At 36.8% G+C, this 22,894-nt stretch overlaps 1 protein-coding gene across 5 annotated transcripts in view; it reads left to right on the forward strand.

Moving 5' to 3' along the window:
* The window catches only part of LOC110474669 (uncharacterized), a 380,689-nt gene that overhangs the window by 336,423 nt on the left and 21,372 nt on the right, over nt 1–22,894 (forward strand). For 2 of the 5 annotated variants that reach the window (XR_013339508.1, XR_013339510.1), the window contains one exon: nt 9,925–10,074. The exons of the other annotated variants lie outside the window; for them this stretch is intronic. The gene's annotated coding sequence lies outside the window, so the exon portion shown is untranslated. The remainder of the gene's footprint in view (nt 1–9,924; nt 10,075–22,894) is intronic. 5 annotated transcript variants of the gene reach the window in all.

Here is a 22,894-nt window from a genome sequence, read left to right on the forward strand (position 1 = left end):
AATGTAATGGTCTTTTTATCCTGACATTGAGGTTGCTTAAGGACCTCATTATCCCAAAGGAGCAAATTCAAATTACTCTTCGTGTCCTATGGTCCAGAAGGAAGTCTGAAATATCCAGGGAGTGATCTGAAGTTGTACCACCATCCAACGCCTTGAAAGACTCCTTTCAGCAACATTAGGTTTTTATGCTAATCTGCCAGGCTTTCCTCATTATCACATTTACATTTTCATAGCCATACCTGCTGTTTCCTTCTTTTCTTTCTCTGGTGACAAAGACCCCAACAAAGCAAAGCCAGTGCACATGAAGAATTGAAAACAAATCTAACAGTCATTAAGGACAGCAGTGTGGTGATTTTGGTGCTCCTCGCTCATTTAATGCAAGCTTCTAAATAACCACCATGGTGTAGCTTTCAGTCACTGTCAGCAGTGGGCCAAAAATGAATTGTGAATTCAACACCCTTCTAACCTTGGGCAGGGGAAGGCCACACAGATATGCAAATACTTTGGGTGCAGAACAATATCTTTCCAGTTCCTGGTTGACCACGACCCAAATATCATGTTATCCATTTAATGTACTCAGAAACATGTTCAATCTCACTAAGGCATTCCATTCAAGTTCCATTCAAAAATCTGGCCTTTTCAGGGCACAGAATCCCCAGACCAAACCTCGAGCCCTCATCTGACAACATCCTCAAGCAATGTTCAAACCTGAGTAATAATCTGAGCCAGAAATGAAACAGAAGCAGAGTCAGTCCCCTGGAGATAAAAAGCTCCTTGACACCTTATTAGACAGACCTCGATCAAATTTCTCTTACTTTGATCATTTTTTGCCAATCTCTTTTGCTTGAGAAGAATTCTTTTGCCCCAAAGGGAGGCAGAAGAGAGAGGAAGAGCTTTCACCTGTTTGTTTTTATTTGTAGCAATAACTCATATTTCTGAAAGCATGTATTGCTAAGAAAAAAGGGACCATTTTCAGTGGCATAAAATGATGCTTTTACTCCTCCCTAATGTGACTTTTCAGTAAGAAAAAATTTTTGAGTATAAATAAGGAGCAGCTATTCAAGACATTTTTATTTATTAATAGTTAGATTCTTTCTCTAAAAAAAAAACAACACAAAACCCTCCATGGCACCTTGATTGCATTACTACTTCATATTTGCCTGCATAAATAAACCTGATGTTTTACTGCAAGAGAGGCAGCTATTTTAAAGATGGCAAAATGTCAGCTCTTGGATGGTTGGTTTCATTTAACAGGGCTCCACATGAATTTATGAACTGTTCCATAACATCTTCTCCCTGCACCAAATGGCAGACTTTGGGCAGAAACCCAATGTATGTTTAGCTAATGTATAACAAACAGAGTATTTACATAGTCAGTGGACTCTATTAGGTATTAAGAATGGTCTCTTTCTAAATTTACTGTTAATTCCCTTCCGCAACAACCTAACCCAAGTGCTCGCTTCTCAGAGCAGGCTAAGAAAATGTGCATTTACTCACATGTGTGTATAGGTATTTTCTTTCATTTTAAAATGTCTTTAACAAAACTTCTGACAGTTATTTTCTTTTGCTGCAAGGGTGAGGATGTAGTTTAAGATATTGTTTCCTGACTTTAAATGTGCCTTGTGGTTTTTAAGGATATTTCAGCAGCTAAAGAAATTCTACTGCAGACACAATGTACCAGTTCATTTCTTAAGCAATAAATGGCAAGCAGGGTGGTGCTGAATAAGCATGCTTATATGGAATTTCTCTTTGAAAAGACCACTAGTTAGGCCCTATAACACTTCAGTTGATATTTCCACAGTGCAAACACGATAGTGGAAATTAAGTTGCCCCAGCAAATTCAGTTTAGGAGAAATTTGTTATGAATAAAATGCTGCTGCTGGCCTTAGAACATTGAATTTATCCACCAAATAATATCTTAGAAATACCACTTCAGAAGAAATCAGCTCTAAATAATTGATAAATTTGGTTTGTTTAGGAACCTTTTGACCCCTGTAATAGAAAGTAAAAACACATTTCAGTTATTAAAGTCACATATATTCCCTCTGGTAGGGGAAGCTTTTAATTTTAAGCTGGTCTCTGTTGGGGCCATTTGATAAAGCTTGGAAAAACCTTTTCAACTGCTGCTGGTGGATTTGGGTCAGCTTCCCTTGGGAAAATGGCAAAAGATAAATTTGTAGCTTTTCATAACACATAAGAAAACTTCAGAGATTTTAAACATCAAGAACTATTGGAACTGAAAGACAGAGTTTCTCTTTTGTTTCTCCCCCTCCTCCTCCTGCTCCTTCTTCTCTTTTATTTCCAAAAAGAACTTTAAATTCTCTTGTTGTTTTAATTTTTTTTTTTTTTTTGCACTATGGAGGTTATAAAGTTTTGACCTCTCTAACTACACTACCGGTGGTCCTTATTAGTGTAAGATTTATTTTTAGATAGAAATACCATTATGCAGTTTTTTGTTTTTTAATGGAGCCATTTCATTCTACTAGTTTCAAAGCCAAGAGCAAAATAAAAACCCTCTATCACTCTTTTTTTTTTATGCATTTCTTAAACTTTGCTTCAGTCACAGTTACCAGATCTTTATGTCCACAAATATGTCAGACTCATTTCCCCAGGACAGTAATCACAGTTTATGAATGAGGGCACTGATTCTACTGGGATTGCCAAAATGTACCTGACATTACTGCACTGCTGTTCCACAACAGGCAAATAAACAGGGGTGAAGGAGAAGAAACATACTTAATACTTATAAAAGCAAAAAGACATAATAACACCCAATGGTCGAATATTTAAGTAGCCACTTCTGCATAAAGCATATACAGGTAACAAGGCAGATTGTGCTTCTCTCCAAACCTCTAACTTCCAGACATCCCTGCCTGTATTTGCAGAGGTTTCTGTCATTCTTTGTCCCTTCAGGAGCTGCCTCCAAGAAGAAACATTTGCTGACTTTGTGGGGAACATGCATTTCTATACATTCATCTGAGACTACCAAATTCATTTGTATCAAGTACTAATGGCCGTAACTTAACAGAAACAACTATCTTTACCTAATAGCCTGGGCTGAACAAGAACAAGCACCCTAGAGGATAAAATCTGTGTGTTTTCTTACGGGCTATAAAATGATTCTTCCTCTCTTCCCTGTTGTCATTAAGACTTAAGTAGGATTCCCTGGAATATATTTATGAGCACAGTGAGAATCTGGAGTGGTAGATGGCTCTGGAAAGCTGAGTTTCTCTTCCTGAATTTCATGGTGAATGAAGTATTGGCACTTTTGAAACTACAGAGCACCTGAATTTTTTGATAACTGGACATGTCCCTAAAAATTTTCCTTACCTACAGCCTGTGAAGTGTGCTCAGCGACAAATGTCTAGAAGCAAAGCTTTTCTCCTGACATCTAGCCTTTCTTGAGCAGCCAGTTCTTTTTGACTTTTCATGCTTGGTTGCTATTCCCAGTGTAAGACACTTTGTTGCATGGATGCAGTGGTAAATTATTAAAAGGGTCTCTACCAGGTATTCATTCATGCAATCACAAATTACGTGTTTATGTACCTCTGCCTATTCTTGGCAAGTGGAGCTCCTCTGTGAGTACTTTAGTAATTCAAACACCTGCATTATTTCGTTACATTAGAGCTATTATTCAAAGAGTTGCACCTACACCCCATTAGCACCCTCAAAGAGAGGCCAACTCTTGATAATTTATGTTGTGGAGGGATTGCCACCTCAGACAAGAAAAATGACATGCAGAAAGCTAGGCTGTGATTTTACAGCCACACTATTCCAGCTTCTCAAATAAACACACATAGCACACATCTTCATGGTCACTTGGTCCACTTGGATGAGTGAAAGGGGTTTCTTTGTGTTTACTGTGCACTCAGTGTTCACACAGGAAATAGTTGAGCAGCCGCCAGTATTTAAAAAGGTGACAGCCTGGAGTGTTTCATGGTGTTTTTCTTGTGCAGGAATGTCTTGGAAGGATGTGACATTTTGAATTGGAAAATATCTTTTAATTTTTTAAGGTTTTTTTTTTTCATTTTTTCCTGTTGATACACTTTACCTGATGTCTAATCTGTTTGCACCAAATCAGTGTAGGCTGTTCAACACCATTTATGTCAGAGAGTTTCACAACTCAACACATACTCTAACACAAAGGCAATGCTAGCTAATAGTACATGTTGTCCTGCAGTTTTCACCTGGTTGCACTTGATCTCCTAGAAACATAGATGACTTCTTTATTCTGTCTTTTCTTTGGCTTTCACTCATGCTACAAGCCGTTTGTGTAGTATCTCTGCTGCTTCTCTTTCTCTGTTCCTTGGACTTCTTTTTCTTCATGTGCATTCTTTCTTTTTTTTTTTTTTTCTACTTTTTCCTCCATTCTTCTTCTTTTTCCTCCACCCACCTTATCATAACCTCCAGCTCCTAGACAACTGCTGGATGATTCCCTTCCACTGCCTTTCTCATATTTCAGTAGGCTGACTCTTCCCACCTACTGCAGCACACACTGCTGGCTAAATCCTCACCCCTAACGATTGCTATCTGTTCCTTCCCACGCATATGCACCGGCACATATTCACCTGCTAGAAGCCTCTTCATGCCTTTCATTATCTGACACACTGAAATTAAGCCTGTTTCTGGCCAGAACAATTGGATGTTTATACCAGTTACAGAGGAAGGGGCCAGCATATGCAAATCGTGATTGTTTCAGTTACATTACAGTTTACTGCAAGTGATTTGCTAGAAGAAAAACACCAGGTAAGCAATAATACTGAACTATTTTTAAGTTTCTATAGAACTTAAAACATGAGCACAAACTTCTTCAAACTGATTGCCCAATAGCAAAATGTCTCAAGTCACAAGCGAATAGAAATATGCTCTGTTGGGAGAAGGAAAAAAAAGAATCTTGCAATTATTTCTGTCAACAAGCAGTTCTTCCAGAATACATAAGGAAGAAAAGCCACTCAAGTTCAAATATGTAGTGTCTGACCATAGTGAAATTTGGAAACCATTATACAGAATCCTTTTTAAAAGGCAAAAAGCAGTGGAAATAAAGTGATATTTTTAAGAATAGAAAACTTTGAGTATATTTACATATTTAACATACTTGATAATGTCTTCTCCAAGACAAATTTTTCAGAGTACCTGACTATTGAGCAGAAAAATAAAATGGCCACAGTAAAATAAGTCCAGCACACAGCTGACTGTTTTCCACACAATTTAATTGCAAATGAAAACACAAAATAAATCTGACTTTTCAGTGCTAGAAGAGGGTAACTGCAGCTGAATATTCACCAGAGGAGGCAAAATTATCCATAGGATAAAAATACTGTAGCACCATAATAACAAAACAAGCACTTTGACACTGCATAAAGAGCACCACTATGTCATTATCGCTAAAGGCAAGAAATCAGGGATGGTAGCATTATCTCTCATTCTTCTCTATGTAATTAGAAAATAGAATCCGAGATGCCTTATCAAAAGTAAAATGTGCAACAACAAAATCAGCGGTAAATACTGTGAAGTAAGTGCAAACAAAGCACTGAAACCTCATGAGATCCATGATCATGTCAGCGTAGTGTAGGAACAGATTTATTTGAATCAAACTGGAAGGATTACCTCTTGTAATGATTATTTCTTGAGTATTTTTTAAATTGAGCTATTGAACAGCCCATTGATGCAACAATGTAATGACACATTGAAAATCACAGTTTGCTCATCACAGGATTCCAGATGAGTTAATAGCAGATAATTACACAAATTTTGCAAGCACGTCATTTCAACAGTTCTCTTTGATATTTCAATTTAAGTGCACCTTGTAAACTCTGGCTATGTACAGCCAAGTGTACCAGAAAGAGAAATGTTCCCAAAGAGAAATGAACTTAAAACAAGACAAAAACAAGCCAAAACTCAACAATCCAACCAAAAAGCCTATATTTTCTAGGTTAGAACATTTTGATCACAGAGGCATGAATCTTGGTGTCAAAACAAGTTCTCTGAATAAAAGGTTTTTGAGCCTAAGTTAGCTTCAAAAGAAAATATACCTAAACTGGAAGCAAATAAACATGGGGACAAAAATGCCATAAGTTCTCTGCATTAGCAGCAGAACTACTGCCAGGAGTTACATCACCAGCACCAAGCCCATATGCCATCACTCTTTGTGATACTGGTGAAATGAAAGCTTTCAAAGAGCACCCAGCTGGATAATGCCACTCTGCTTTTTGAGGTAACATAGATGCAGCCTTCTATGTCTGACTAACTTTGCCTCCTGGATGGAAGGGAGAAAACAATTTTGAGGCATAATTCATTGTGTCCTAAATTAAACACATAAAACAAGTTTACCTTCAGCTGCATAAAGCTCACTCAAACTCACCAGCCACGCTATAAAACAAAGGAACACACAAACACAAGTGCACATGCTGCATCCGAATGCAAATTTGCTTCAACAACTGCATATGCCATAGGAAAATGAATTGTTTGGGGAAAGAAAGAGACCAGATGATTCGAACAGCAGTTACTGACAGTTGTCCTAACTTCCACCTGAGACATATCTATTCATGTATGTGTTATGAATAAGTGTCATAAGTTGGTAATGTCTTCATTTCAGCTGGTTTCATTACCTGCATTTCATTTCCAGAAGAATGGTGATACAGATCTCATGGTATCTATCCACTCCAATTATAAAATTGATTTCTGCCCTCTGTAAATCCACAGAGAGGATGAACAATCCTCCAAGAAGCACTGCTTCTGAGCTTCTGCCCTGGTGCCAATGTGTCCAGCTTTATGTCTTTTTGGCTGGTGGTAAGAAGTGGGGACAGACCAGAGCCCCTGTTTGTCTGCTGAACGCGGAGCTGCCGAGTGTGTGACACGTGCTGCCGAGCGTCGGCGTGGCTGCGGAGTGGCAGCACATTCTTAGCCCTTTCTCTGCTGAAAGCAAATAGCAATTTGGAGGAGGCATGTTCCCACAAGGCTTGGCACAATGCTCAGTGCCTCCCTATGCTGCAGAAGACCATCTGAGCTGGAACTTTTACGTGCATTTAGCCATTAGAAATTTGGCTCACATTTTTTACTACAAATAACCTCGTTAGAAAGCTACCATAATAAAGGACTGAAGAAGCTAGTCCATTTTTTCAAATATAGATATTAGGACCTTTATATCACACTAGTAAAGATTTCTCCATTAGGTTAAAAACATTTTTAGCTTTGTGCATGAGTCTTTGAACTGCTGCTGTTCTGGAGGTAGCTGCAGTGAAGCTAGCAAGAACAATAGTGACTTTACCCATCAGTTTCCAAGTTTCTAAGAGCATATTTCATTTCAGAAACCCATAAGAGAGTTTAAAAAAAGTCTCAGAATTCTATCAGGAGAAATTCTGAAAGGAAAATATTGCTGATCTCTGAATTGTTTTGAAACTAAAGTCTCAAATGCCTTTAAATTAGGAATCTATTTTTCATACAACTCTTGCTATGAAAAGTTTTGATTGAAGCTGAATATTGTTCTCTTGATATGTGTATGTGTGTGGAGCAGGGGGTTAAATTCAGAATATGATAAATGTAATCCACATCTGAGCACAGTGTTCAGTATACATCTATGTTAAATGATGAAGAACCAATTTCTGGATTTTCATTCCAGGACAAAGAACATTATTCTGCAAAGTCTTGTGCAAGATCTCCCTGCATAAGAAATAAAATATTAGGAGTGTGCAATACCTTCAGTGACTTAATTCACAAACTACACTAATGACATGGGTTGTATGTCTTTTATGGGTACTAGGTAGCTATTAAAAATGCTTAAATCCAGTAATTTTTTAACAAAGGAATGACATACATGACCTAAGATTGACTTTAATGGATAGCACACACTATTTCTGAGCATAAGGATGTATGAGATTCCAGGCTCACAAACTGCTAGTTGAAAATAGTTACTTGGACTGTAAAATCAAATGTGTAAGACTAAAATATCAGCCTTTTGGCTGTATGTACTAACCTTCTCCTACCCTCTGAACAGTCCATCCTGAATACTGATTTAAACAGGATCAATTGGAAAAGGTAGTATGATCATATATAACACATATTTGCTCCAGAATATATTCATGTAAAAGAGGCTAAATTAGGGTTCAGAGGCGTTTCTTAACTCTCAAGAACTAGCTCTTGCAACCGCAGGAAACTTAATTTAAAGATAACTCTGCTGGGAGTTATTTTACACTCCTTATTTCTGGCATCAGAAGTTACACATGAATCTTGAACCTGCTGCATTGCAGTGCAGGATGCTATTGCTAGGATTGTTGAGATCTTTAAGTGTACAGATGCACATTAGCTGAGAAAGGGGGATGTGTGTTTATGTGTGAGTGAGAAAAACATCTTGAGTCTACAGTGTCAAGAAGTCTGTACTGTTACCCTTTAAGCTAAGTATTTTAAGGATTGTTTGGGATGGAAACTGCTCAGTTTAGTATTTTTTTTAATGTATGACCACAGACTCGTCCTATTCTACACCTATCTCTCCATTTTCTTTTTTTCAACTGGTTCAATCTGCGTCTCTTGGTGTTGGGTAGTGTCAGTGTGAACTTGGCCTGCTCCCTGGAGTCTACTAATGTTTTCCCAAGAGATCAAAATAAGATAAGGATAATGACAATTTTTGTCACTTTGCATCCTAAATGAAATTTTATGGGACAAAGAAAAGAGATTTCTGTGGCCCAAAGGGATTTCCTCTGCTGAATACCAAACACCTTCTACAAACAACAGAAATGTGAGAGATTCTCAAAATAAAAGGTCACAGGGATTTTCTATAATAGAAAGGCTTTAACAACAGGGTGTTGTTACCAGCTGCCCTTCCAGTGAATCAGGGAAAATCTTGGTGAAGGACTTCCTCAATATGTTTTTCTGCAATTCAATGAGCTACTAATTTGAGGGATAGTCACTGAAGTTGTCAGAGTTTGAGTCAGGGACCATGATGTACATTTAGGAGCAGTCCTGAACACAGGGAAAGGAAATAAAAAAGGATTCACAGCAGAAAGGAAGATGACCATTCTACCTGGACGGCTTAGTGACAGCCTGTACAGACTTGCTCTGCTAAGGTATTATCCATGTGAGGAACAGAGGAACAGCATTTGTTTGATTTCTGTGAAGAGCCAAACTTCCTTATGAGAAGGGCAGGGGAGGAATATGGCTGGTAATGATTTCAGACTGCCTGAGGCAGTGAGTGGCCTGGCAGCTTGAAGTCATGTTATAAACAGTTCTTTATAACCAAATTTGGTTTAGAACACAATCAAGGATGAGCAAGACAGGTCCACAGGCACTGTGGCCATCCTTTCACCTCACTAGGTATCCACAGAAATGGGAGCTGCTTATTTCTGTGGTTGGGAAGAAACAAGACTAACAGTTCAATCAGGGCTACCATCCACTCCAGAAGTTTGTGTGCCTTGAGAGTTTGCTATCACACATGGATTTAGAATAATATTAAGTCATTTCAGCATGTGGAGAACATAACGAGTTCCCTTTCACATTCCCTTCTCTCCTTTCTCCACTACTCCTGGCTTCTAGTTACCATCCACATCTGGCCATCACCACTGTCTTCCCCCACCCACTCCTTTCCCTTGGATTCACAAGTTCCATTTTTTCACTCTGGTCGTAATTGCTTTATTTCTTTTCTGATCTGAGTACAGAAAATCATAGGAAGAGGGACAGCATTTGAACCCCATCCATTTTCAGAACAAAGAATCTGACTTTGAGATATGAAGCAACTGGAGTGAAGGACCCCTCTCCCCCCACAGTGGGTAAGGAGAGGGGGATGTGACATATTTTCTGTGCTTAGGGCATATCATGAACACAGTGAGGCCTGTTGGTAAGTCCAATAACATTAAAAAACAATGATAACTAATAGGGACTTTGAATATTCAGTGGTATTAGAGTAACCTTGCCTTTTTATGTGTCCTTCCATAGATAAAAAGAAGCAAAATTGCTGGGATGGCTAGGATTTCAAAATACTACTTCATAATAAGCATAAAACACATCTTAAAGCACATATTATGGGTCCAGAAGAACACATCTTTCAGTCTGCAAGAAGTATTTAAACTACTCTGGCAGATGAAGGTAAGAAAACATTAATTTCAGCTAGTCTTTCTTTGATACATGCCAATGAGTACAGAAATGCAAAAATGAAACAACTTAAGAATGTGTAGCTCAAATTACATATGAAAATCATCCATTCAAAGTGTGGATTTAATCATTTTTGTCTTAGTCAGCTCATTCTTTCAATCACCCATTTCCCATTCCAGGTTACAATACTTACACTGTAGTGTAGATTACTATAATTAACAGGTTAAATGCATGAAAACAGTTTTTTCCCCTTGATGTGCCTTCGGATCTTTTATTTTTGCTAGCAGTCATACTGTAGAGTCACTTCCTATGAAAGAGAAACAACTGCCATGGGGTTTCTTAATGCTGCTTATGCTCTTTTCTTTCCCTCCAGTAATAACAGTAAGAAATTATTGTCTGTAAATAAAATAATATAATGGAGAGCATATATCAGGAGAAGTATGTTAAAAGCTGCATGTATAACATGCATAGGTACAGACCGCTTATATTGATGGAGTAGCCAATGTTGGATTTTATTAAGATGCAATGAGAACCTTTCTAATCTCATTGTATAGAGCAGTTCTTTTCTGATCTAAACCAACTCCTTCACTTAGCATGCAATTTAATTCTACAGAATAAGAAAGAAAATAGTCTATAAATGTCTTTTGTGCTGTGATATGTACAGCAAATATCAACATTGCTCTTACTTTGTTTTCTCCACCAACAATTCTGTGTGGCATATCTGTAAATTTATTTATTTTTTAATCATATGTCCTGCTGGTTATAACATAACTTAATGTACCAGCTGCAATTAACAGACTGTCAAAGGATCAACTAACAAGTGCTGATAAGCTTCATTTAACTAATTTGAGGAGTGGAAGTTTGATTTTCTTTTTTTTTTTCCAGGAAGGTAGCTTGTTTCCTTATTTCCTGTCAAGTGAGCCAACTCCTGTGACCTGTAGTTAAAAGGGCCCTTTGTAATTAAGGCAGTGAGCCTCCAAGTGAACAGTTCTCACAGTAGGAGGGGGAGCAGGGGGGAAAAGAAGAAGAAAAAAGCAACAAGGGAAAAAAAAGAGGATGCATGACACTGCTTAACTAACTAATCGGAGCTGAGCCAATCCATTTTCCTGCGGCCCACTCAGTGTAGCATGCGCACGCAGAACCTCGCCCTTCATTGGCTTCATGTCCATTTTATGGACCAGCGAGTCTATTAAGATCTTGGTGAGTGGCCCTATCCGAGGGAAGGGCTCTCTCTCCGCCTACCCACAGACTACCAGAAACTGATCAGCCGTGTTATATCAATAACGTTCTCACACCAGGTTGTGTAAATTGATCTTTTACAATTTCTCTCGGTGACAGTCTCTGTAACCAACAAGATAAATCATTCCTCCTGCGGCTTTTTTATTGATTGCTGAGACCTGTATAAAAATTACACTGCTCAAGCTGTGAAGTGAACATCCTCATAAAAGAAGACCTTCTATTTACAACCAAAATGCATTTGGTCCAGATCAAGCACAGATAGTAAATACCATCCCAACACTATAAGAGACCAGAATTAACTGAGATTCAAAGCACCAACAAAGTAACTCGCATAAACTTTTAAATGCGAATGGTGCACAACAACACCAAGAAAAAAAAGAAAAGTAAACAAAAAACCCCAAACTTGCAGGGTTATAAAGTCTTGCTGAAGTAAAGGCAGTTGTAATAGCAAACCATCTGTTAAAAACAATGATGAAGAAGAAGCACAGCAACACAATCAGCTAGATTTTTTTCCTTTTTGTTTTTTTTTTTGTTTTGTTTGTTTGTTTTTGGTTTTTTTTTTGTTTTGGTTTTTTTTTTTGCAATTGCTTGTACAAACACTAACACAAATTGCTTTTTGCTATCCTTTTAGCATCCACACAAATATATATTTTTTTAATGGAACTGTAACGTTTGAAGGCTTCTTACCTTTTCAGAAAAGAAATGATCTTCAACTTTGGAAGATCTGGCAGCTGTAATATAATTCTAGGGAAATTGATTTAAGCTGCTGTATAGTACTGGCTTTACTGTTTTATTAAAGTAAATAGTCTAATGATGTCTAACATAGGCAACCAAATGCATTTACAGTTTTTAGGCACCATCAACTCTATAAGGATTATATTCCTTACACTTTATTCCATAATTTAAATTCTGGTAAAATAGTCTCTAATTTCTGTTGCTTTAATTATTTAAAACTTATGCTAATACTGTTTAGACACAATTTCTAAGAGTGTCTTTTGAAACAGGTGGACTTAAACAGAGCAAAATTGTTAAATGTTAGATTATCAAACATGATGAAAAAATTAGCATGTGATTCAGAGGGCTGAAAACCAGATATGAAATACAAATTTCATTGTCTTACTGACTCAGTTTTTGGATAGGACACTTATGAGCCAATACTTCAATTTACTCACCTGTGAAAAATTATTACAGTATTTAGAGGAAATGTGTCATTTCTGTATCATGCTAAGTGAAATCAGTAGAGATACACTCAAGCTAGCCTTGTTCTCTGGGAAATGGTGAAGTTTAAATTAGTGTTTGCAAAGTACTCTGAAACACTTGATGATAAGACTCAAAAATGATTCAAAAATGCAAGCTTTTGTTATTATGATTCTCTGACACAAAAAATGAAGGATGCATTCAAGTATTTCATGTTATCAGAAAACTGTGCAGCCATGATTAGTGCTACCAAGGAGAACTCTGTACCAAGTAGTGTCTCAAAATTAAGAATGTTGTCAAAAGCATAGTTCCCATTAGGTCTTATAAGTCATTTTTTTTCTGTTGAAATCAAAATCTGTGGTTAATCTAAACACTTGTGATGCTGAAGAAAATATAGATTTTTCTTTTTTTTAGATTGTGCAAGTGTAACTAGAATTACATGTTTAGAATTGCTAAATACTCAACTATGCTAAATTATTTTAAATGTCAAAAACATATGCTATTTTTGCTGTTTAGTAATTGGTTGGTCAAAGAAACTTCAGAATAGAAATGTGCATCAATCTCAAAATTCAGACTATGAAAATAATTAACTTTTTTCTAGTGCTATAAAACTCTACATAAATGACAGAAGCACTTCTTTATTTGCTTGCTGAGTAAGGTGATTTCCCCACCTAAATTAAAAGAAAGAAGGGAAGGAGTTTGTTGGACAAGGCAGGGTTTCAATATATATGGTTAAGACTGCACTCTTCTTAGACTTCAGAATAAATTTTGCTGGTATTGTCTATTCACTTTTCTATTCTTCTTCAAAAGACATTGTCAAAGGGAGAGAGTTAAAACACTATTTATTAGAAAAACTTGATTGGGAGAAGCCAGTTCAAGGCTCAGAACCCAGACAAAGGGCCAGTGTGAACAAAGGATTGTGTGAGGACAGTGAAAGTAGTAAAATATAAAAGTTATGTTTAAAGAACATATTTTGTCTGTATATTAGAATATTTTATCAAAGTATGTGAATTATCCAAACCAAATTCTTCTGATTCCTCTTTTCATTATTAGCTTTATTTATATGCTTCCCCTTGCATCTCAGTGGTGAACTGATGATGACAATACCAATATTCTGGGGCATTGAGGGGTTTAGTTTGTTTCCTTTAGGCAAGAATGCAAAATAACTGGAGTTAATTTCTAGCAGCATCCTCTTGATTTCTCTTAATCCTGGTCTGTGATGACTCTTCAAGCATCCCATTGGAAGCAATTGTGGGAAAAAGGACATTCCCTTTTCAGCTGTTCTTCCAAACCCTAATGAGTTAACAATTGAAATACAGAAAGTTGCTTCAGAGGTCAGGAGAGTATATTCTACACAATGGTCACAGCATTTGAAGCCATGACAGCACTATAAATTGACAAACTAAAGCAGAGCACTTGGTGGTCTGAAGTGGAGAAAAGAACATCAGCCAAGAGCAGTAAAAGACAAGCCATGAAACCACACAGAAAAAAATGAGTGATTTTTTTCAGATCACCTTGTTAGAATTTAGTGTATCAGAGGTCAGATGAGTAGAACAATAATAAGGTCCAAGGTTGAATACCAGTGGGGAAGCTTAACCCAGGAGCTCCAGGTCAACCATAAGTGAATGAGGTAGAACAGTGAAACAGTAGTCACTCAGGAAGGGAACGCACAAAAGTCAGTGGGTTAAGGGGAGGAGCCCAACAGTTATCAATTAGACTAAGAGAAAGCCCAGGCTCGAGCACCTGGGATAAAAAAATAATCCCAGTGTGATGAAAGGAGATTTTCTCCTGTGCACAGCTCTTGTTCCTTGGTTTTCAGGTTTTGAGAAATTTGAAATGTATAAAGCTAAAGATCTGAAATTTGTAACAGATGAGAAAACACTGGCCAGCTGGACGCATGTTTTATGTGCATATGACAATGTTTTTATCCCACGCTGGACAGTCTGCTGAGATAGAGGCACAAAAGTAAATTTCTTTTAAAAATATGAGCAAACAAATACACACACAGGCAAATACAGGCATGCACACATGTACACCACTGCGAAGGGGGTGTTTTTTACTTCTTATTTTCTTCAGAAAAGTATAATTCACACCAATTTTATTTTTAACTTATGAGGAGGAATTTCTTTAGATTTGTGAAGAAAATTGCTTCAAGTGATAAGTATGGAATATTTAAGTGACATTTTACAATGTAAAATGTATATATATATATATATGGTTATGCAACTTCCTCTTTCGATGAACATGCATCACCTAATTTAGTAGGAATTTTGCCACTGATTTCATTGGAGCTAGAAAAAGCTCAAAATAAAGCAGATTATGTCTGATATCCCATAGTTCAGAGTACATTGAATATATCCAAGTAGAGCTAGCCAAAACTATTCACTAATATGAACACGTTTTTTTCTGTTATGCAGATTTCCATTTATGGTTGTTATTAGATATGAACAACTGTGGTATTACCTTTGTACATGTCTGTGGGAGTGGAGTGAGGGTGAGGGGTAGTGTGTGCATGTGTTTATACAGCAGAAGTTTTTGTGATATCTACACTATGTACCTGAAATATTATTCAGTCCCCATGAGCAATCTGTGGTAAAAGGGCAAGGATGTATATTGTCAGCCAGACTCTAAACATGCTTTGTTTGTAACCTACTACTCCATTTTTCTACTGGTTTATTCTTAACCTCACTTTTCTGAGGAATTATATAATTCCGGATGTCTCCTAAAGCCAGCAAAATTCTTACAGGCAGAATGAGTCTCAGCAGCTGTAGTAAAGCACACAGTATCCCCACTATCCTCTGGTGTGTACATGTTACCTTTTGGATTACAAAAGAGCCATTGTCAAGGTATTGTGATAACTTTTCAAACTCCTTCCCTTTTGCTGCTCCAGAACAACTGCACTAATACAGATAAAGCAGAGGCTGACTGCTAAGCACACAGGTACAGTGCTCCACAGTCAGTGCCTCCCACATGCACCAAAGAAGATGAGATTACATTGCCAAGTGGCTTCTTTCTGCTTTTAACAGGATGAGTTTTCTGACATGAAAGATTCTCCTACAAAGACTGAAACAGAGAAGTTCAGGGACCAAAACCCAACCTTTTTTTCAAGAAATTGTCAATGGTGACCCCTGAAATCTAACAGGACAGGAAAAGAATTTGATCTGCTTAAAGCTGAAAAAGTTTAGGAAAGGAGTATGGACTGTAGTTTTCGAGCTCATGGCTGGGTATTATGCTTGTTTGGAAAAAACAGGTGAATAAGAAACTATGACTTTACTGCATGTGATAAAAAAAAAAGGGTATAACTTCTTCAAGAGTTCATTTCAAGATATGATTTATCTAAAGGAAAAGATACTTGATGTATTTCTTTCTAAACAGTTATTTTACTGATGTCATTAGACAGCTAGTTTTACATCCTGGAAATTAGGGGAGATCCTGCCAGATGTGAGCAGGGGAGTCAAGAAAAAGGGGATTAGAATGTCTCTTGTTTTAAGAGTGGAGGTCCTTTACAAAATAGTGTGCAGAAGCATGGGTGGCAATAACATTTCTTTTGTGTACAACAGGGGAAGTTGGATTAACTAGTATTAGGATTTAATATGCTTTTCTTAGGGGAAAGTTTGTTGCTTTAATTTCACATGAAAGTCAAAGTGTTACACTACTCAGTTTAATGAATATTTTTTCTTTCTTACAGAACAAGTTTCAAACTCACATTGATAACACTTCTCTGGGATGCTACTCACAAGAAGACATGTAATTGCAGTGTTCCCAAATAGTGTTGCATTTACCCTCATGAGTATCCAAAAGCACTCTGTATGCATTAAAGCTCATGTTTTTAATATTTTTATACTGCAAATAGCTCAAGGGAGAAAGCAAATAAATTAATATTTAGCAAAAGTAGTCCCATTAACTGACTTTGATAATCCAATGTTAAACTGAGGTAATAATCATAGGTTCAGCTGCAATATAAAACAAATCATAGTTGCCTACTAGACAGATGGATGGAGTTTTCTTAACCCAAATATACCACAGTCTTGGGGAAGGATTTGGATCTAGCTCAGGATTTTCCTCCAAGATCCATCACCTGTACTAGCTAAAGTTCTATTGGTGTAATGGAGATTCTAAGTTGTGTGTTGACATCTACACTGTAAGCACCTAAATTTGAGTGCTTCAATTCATAAATATATAGAGATCATAAATACAGTTTATATCAACCTATCATTAGATAACTAGGTAGGCTAGTTGGAATAGCTGTAAAATCATCTGTATCTGAACTGGAACTACACAGGCCCCTGGTAGTGTCAGTAAGAAGGAATAATCACTTGCAAAGTGAGATTTATCTCAATTCACAGTAGATGTCTGAAATAAGTCAGATAAGTTACACTGTAAAAGCTGTATTGTTTTGCACTGAAGATAACAGAAAATTAGTTCAGGTAAAGACACCTACATAAGGAGAGCAAATGTCTCCTTCATTCATAAGCAGTCAGATAGAGAGATTTATAGACTGGAAAAAGATAATGAAGTGGTTTTTAGAACTGTTGGTGAGGCCAATCTTCCACAGGAGGAGGATGCCACTGATACCCCTGACATCTGAACTTTAACTAGTAGGTGGTAGATATCCGTCAGACACGCTGACAAGAACATCATGAAGTACTTATAAGCTAAGTCAAGAAGATGAGAAATGTAATGTGATGGGGAAAGGAAACACTAGAAGGACTCAAGGCAGTGATTCCATAAGCTTGGGAAATGGTTATTGTAGTTGTATTTTCAACAGATACAAGCAGGAAACAACAGCAGCTGTCAGTGCCTGAAAGGAAAAAAATGCACTTCTCCAGATAAAAGTTAAGATGAGTTGTAGGTGGTGGAAATTGAGAGAAGGATACATCTTAGATATGCATTGAAGAGTTGGCAAAATAAAAATATGGCCTGCAAATTCACCCTTACTGACTGTAGGTTGCCCCTGTGGTTGTGGAAGAGGGATTCCCAACCACAAGAAATGGCAGATGTGGCACTTCAGCTCCCCATCCCCCAGCATATTTAGATTCTGCTGGTATAAAATGGATCTTCGGCAGTTAAAATGTCAATAGACTCTTATCAGAGACATGTTATTAGCTGTAACTCATTTTCCTGTAAAGTTAGAAAAAATGTATAAACCGGTTATACAGATTTATCAGTCTGTTAGAAAGACAAACTCTGGTCATCTTAAAAGGTACTCCTCTTAGCACATTTTTCCCAGTTGAATGAAGACCAAAATGATTGATCACATCTTTGTTAAGGATTGCAGCAGGGGACACTGGGAAACTGTGGGAGTCGCAGTTCATTGAAGTAAATCACATGTGCTCTCTTGTGTTAGTGCAGAATGGCAGAGGGAACAGATGACCAGCGTGATCCAGTCTGTCTAATTTCATACAACCAGGGAATCCTTGACTAAGGGGTCTACAGGGCTCTGATTGTGAAAAAGAAGGAACTAAAAGATCACAGTTAAAAACCTTCAGTATGGAAAATATGCAGAGTTCTCAGTAAAGAAGAAAGAGAGATAAAAATATTATAATTTGTCATGGAGGCTACAATTCCTTCTCCTCACTCATCACAGAGAAATTCAATTCAAAAGAAAGACTGCAGACTTTTCAAAGATTTTGCAAAACTGGTGATACTGGTAAAGTCAGCACTAACTTTGGTGTTTCAAATAGTGCTTTTTATACAAAGTTTATATTCTTTTGTGACAGTGCAGGATCAAGCTGACACATTAAGAATTCTATTGGAAATAAAATAAATGGCATCACCACTAAATTGTTTCTGAATTCAGTATAAAAAATGTCTAGCAAGTGGGCAGTCAGAAGTGAAAGCATTACCTATTCCCTTTCAAAAAGGGGCAAAAATATATCCTTAGAAAGTTCAGTTCACTCTGGTGAGGGGGTGGAATGATTTTCACCCTTTTCTCATCCACTAGAATGCTTTTCACAGCCAAAAAATCACAAGGTACTGTTAGATACAAGACTTCTTCTGTAGGAAAATGTGTTCATGTTAAAAATGAATAGAAATTATAGCAACAGAATAAAATGAAACTTGCAAGCCCAGAGAAATAAAACAACTTGTTATTTATGATAAACAACAGGGGATTGTTGTAGGTCTGAAGCAATCAAAAGAATTTTGCACCACAAAGAAAATCTGAACAAAAATAATAATAATACTTAGAATTCAGACTTTTCATTTATTGAATTGTTTCTGTACAACAAGCTTTACAGAATAACACAATATATTCTAATGCTCTGGAATTATTAATGAAACAACCTAGTTGTAAAAGAATATAGAGCTCTACAGAAGAGAGAGCTGTTATTTTGTTGGTTCACATGCTTCTTACTCACATACCATTGTGTGTACTTTTCTGTCCTAAAAGTGTTCCTCACATTAGTGTTTAAGAGTGTAGGAGTGCATTTAATGATTAACTGGGAGAAATAACTGTTTGATAATACCTTACCATGTGTGGACATAAACTGGATCACAGTCTTTATTTTAGTGGTTTTCCATTTCCCCTTGTTATTATTTTTATGGTACACAGCCTCATAGAAAATCTGACTTCTTCCATGGCTTTTCTTTTATGCCCTTGTTCACACTTGAAAGCTCTGCCAAACTCAAAGGAGTGACTATAGGTCTTTTTCAAGACCCCGATGTAAAATAAATCAGTGATCACTGTCAGGTTACAAATTTTTCCTTTTAAAAAATCTGCAAATACTTATCCCAGTCTGTAAAACAACAAGTCAGGACACTACTCGGTCTTACGTACAGTAAGGAAAACACCATATTTCAGTCAGTGTAATCCATACACATGAAATGGAGAAAAACTTTTAAATTCAGGTGTATTTAGTACTTAGACCTTCTTGTATTCTTTCTATCTTTTAAGAACTTCACAGAAAGATGGTCTGAAGGCTTTGTCAAGGAAGTGTTATCTCTTTTTTTATCCTCAGCTGCAGTACAAGCACAGAAGGAAGAAATACTCTCCTCCAAAAAGTTTAGTCAAGTGTGTGTGCCCAAAGTAGAAGAATTTTTTTCCTTCTTGAGGAAATTCAACATAGCTTGTTAACCTTGGAATAACTGGATAAAGAAAAATAATTACGCTGCTGTATAATTTCAAGTCTGTCAAAATACTTTCTGCCTCCATCAGAATACTGATGGTCACTTCTTAGCAACTACCTTCTCTACTAGAGTTTTCCTCATCTTGCTCAGTTATTAAGAAATAAACATGCAAACACAGAAAATATACCTTAAAAGCTGCTCATATGCCTGCATGAGAAATGCATCCATGAGTTTAAACTATGAACATCTCTGGAGTGTGCAAAGTCTATCTCAACTGAACTTCGAAGATTTTGCATTGCAAAGAGCAAAGGGGATGAAATTCTTTGAACAGATAACTTGTTCATCTAAGTCTTTCAAAGGCTACTGGGCTGCCAAAAAGCACATTTTTTCCACTGAGATAGGCAAATATATATATAGAAAGTTAATCACATGGTGTCAATAAAATGAGGAGAAATTCATGCAATAAGATTACACTTTATCTCGATTTTATTGAAATTAAATGGAAAGGTTTTTTTATGTGAATATAAAGTACACAATGATCCTAAAACAGTTTTAAAGTAGAAAGAGGAAGAAATTCCCTAGCTACAAAGCACAAGCCATTCACTTCTTGTCTAGAACAGGAAAGAAGAACCAAAAGCTGAATATGTCTGTAAGTGTCTTGTTCATACTTCATTGCAACTTCCTTTGAAGCTGTGGCTTTGATCACTGTTCACAGGGCAGTGGACCAAATGGACTTCCAGTGTGATACAACTAAAAATTTCTGTGATTTTGAATGCCACAGGATTCCTCTATGCTAGAAGACATTCAGCATAGAGGATAAAATTGTGAGCGCTTCAGGAAGGAGCAGATATCCTAGATCATTCTCCTCTTTCTCCATGAATTCTTTTTCTCAGCTGTTGTTCTTCCTCTGTATTATTTTTGTTGTGAATAGTTCTTTATTTATCCTTACTGCCCAGGCATGCAGCCTCATAGAAATGTTTATGATAGTGCTGAGTACAAAATGATAGACAGTTGGTCAGAGAGGAGTGAGCAACACATATACAAACAACTATAGCTCAGCCTGATTTCAGTCCCAGATCTGCAGCAGTACAGATCACCCTCAGTTTTTTCCTCCAGACTACCCTACTACAATATGTTACATAATGTGGTAATTGAAGGGTTTATTCAGAACACAGCAGTGCCAGGATTAAGATTCCCATGGATGAGCTTAGGACAAAGTTTTGTTATTACTTCTCCAACCTCACATTAACAGAAAATCAAGATCTGCAGAGCAGGATGAATGAGGTCCAATGACCTTTTGTTGAATAAAAAGTGCAAGGACCAAAGTTATGTTAGTGTTATCCTGTGAACTGTCTGATAATTTTACACTGTTCCGCTTTGTATTTGCCTGTATATGTACATCTTTGTACTTTTTATTTTTACTCTGAATCCTTCCTTAAATTAAAAAATTGCCTTCCCCACTGGAATAAGTACTATCAGTGTATTTCATGCCAATGGTGGTGCCTCACACTTCATGACAGCTTTTCTTTACCCAAAACCATTTGATCTAAGTTCTTCATTTAAGTTGATCTAAGTTCAGCAACTTTTGTTCAATTCTTGTCATTCCATCATGAAGATGTTGATCAGATCAATAGAAAACACTTTATAAAAGTAACCTTTTCCTCACTAGAAAACCAGCAGTTTCCTTTTAGAAAGGGAAACATTTTTACTGAAAATGTTCATACTCCTATAATCTCAAATTAGTTTGCAGCCAAAATATTTGTTTCACAAAAAAAAAAAAAAAAGAAAGAAAGAAAAACACACCAAAAAAAAAAAAAAACAGCCCTACTTCTTTAGTTTCATTTCTCTCTCTCTCTCCCTCTCTTTGCTTTTAAAGGATTTATTTATTGTTTGTCAAGGAAAGCAGTAACAGACATATCTTTTTTCACTCTTCTTTTTCCCCTGATTTCTCAACCATACTCAATGAAACTCTATCTTGTAAAGTCATAGCATGCAAAAGCAAAAGAATCTGTTGGAAGAACTGTACAATTGCCAAGACAGTTAAAGGCTCTTTTCTGACTTCTTGGACATGGATATTTGCATAACACTGTATATTTTCCATTATCGAATAGCAGGATTTTTTAACTCCATTGTTCTTGGATACAGTTCTGAAATCCAGCCAGAAAGATCCACTATTTTAGTAATTACTACCACCTTGCACATTAAGTGATACAGGATGACCAGGTGTCAGGTAGTCTATGGTCCACTCTAGTAGCTCTCAGCGTCCTGGGTAAATTTCAGTTTTCCAATATTTATTTCACTGGCAAGTGCATTTAGCTGCCTGAAAGACTGCCTCTCACACTGCTAGATTTCTCTGCTGTAGAAACTAAATCTAGTGAAACACAACTTTCTGGGACCAGAGCCAGGTCACCCTCAGTTCAGTGGCCTTATCTTTGAATTTACAATTAAGGGCTCAAGCATGTCTCCTTTCATGAGAGGTAAACCTCATTCTTCCAGTGATCCATCCCCTCAAATATCAAACTGGTGCTACCAGTAGACTGCATCTTTGCACACATGATGAGATTTTGCTGGCAAAAATTGCTGTAGAGTTTTATTCCTCCTTGACTGAATATCTGTCACTTCCAAGCTGATGTTAATTGATGCCTCCTTGCTATGGTGGTGGGAGTTTCAGAACAGATGTTAATACAGCAATGAGCATGTTAAGGAAATTTAAAATATAAAAAGACTAACTTGTGCTTACAGTCTATATATACTACTGGAGATTTATTGAAAAGCAAAATAAAGAATATACTTAGCTGCTGTGGGTGGGGTCTGAAATTAATACATTCTCTGCATTTTTCAAACTAAGTCTCCATGAATAAACCTAATTCTCTTCCTCCTTAAGTAGTATTTTAAATGCACCACACATCTTTTTCCTTCACCAGGTAAGCATCTGCAATAATAGGCCTTACAGATACACAATCAAGGACTAGCATCTAGCATGAGAGGCACAAGTCAGCTGAACTTAGAAAATATTGCTGTTAAATAATTACACACTGTCATTAAATTACAGTTTGCTGTTTCTGAAAATGACTGCATCATCCATCAAAGTGTACTGTAAGCTTTTTAAATAGATATATCATGTAGATGTATTTTTAAGATTACTTGTAAATGCATTTCTTTTTATTTTGCATTCATTTAATGTTAAGTCCATTATTTGAGATTCAAGATGGGATACATCTAAATATGAAGTTTTTATTCTGCCCTGTAAGTTATACAGTATAGTTTCATATTAAGATTTTACTAGACAGTTACACAGTACTCAGTTTTA

This window comes from Lonchura striata, chromosome 2 (genome assembly GCF_046129695.1).
Source record: "Lonchura striata isolate bLonStr1 chromosome 2, bLonStr1.mat, whole genome shotgun sequence".
NCBI lineage: Eukaryota > Metazoa > Chordata > Aves > Passeriformes > Estrildidae > Lonchura > Lonchura striata.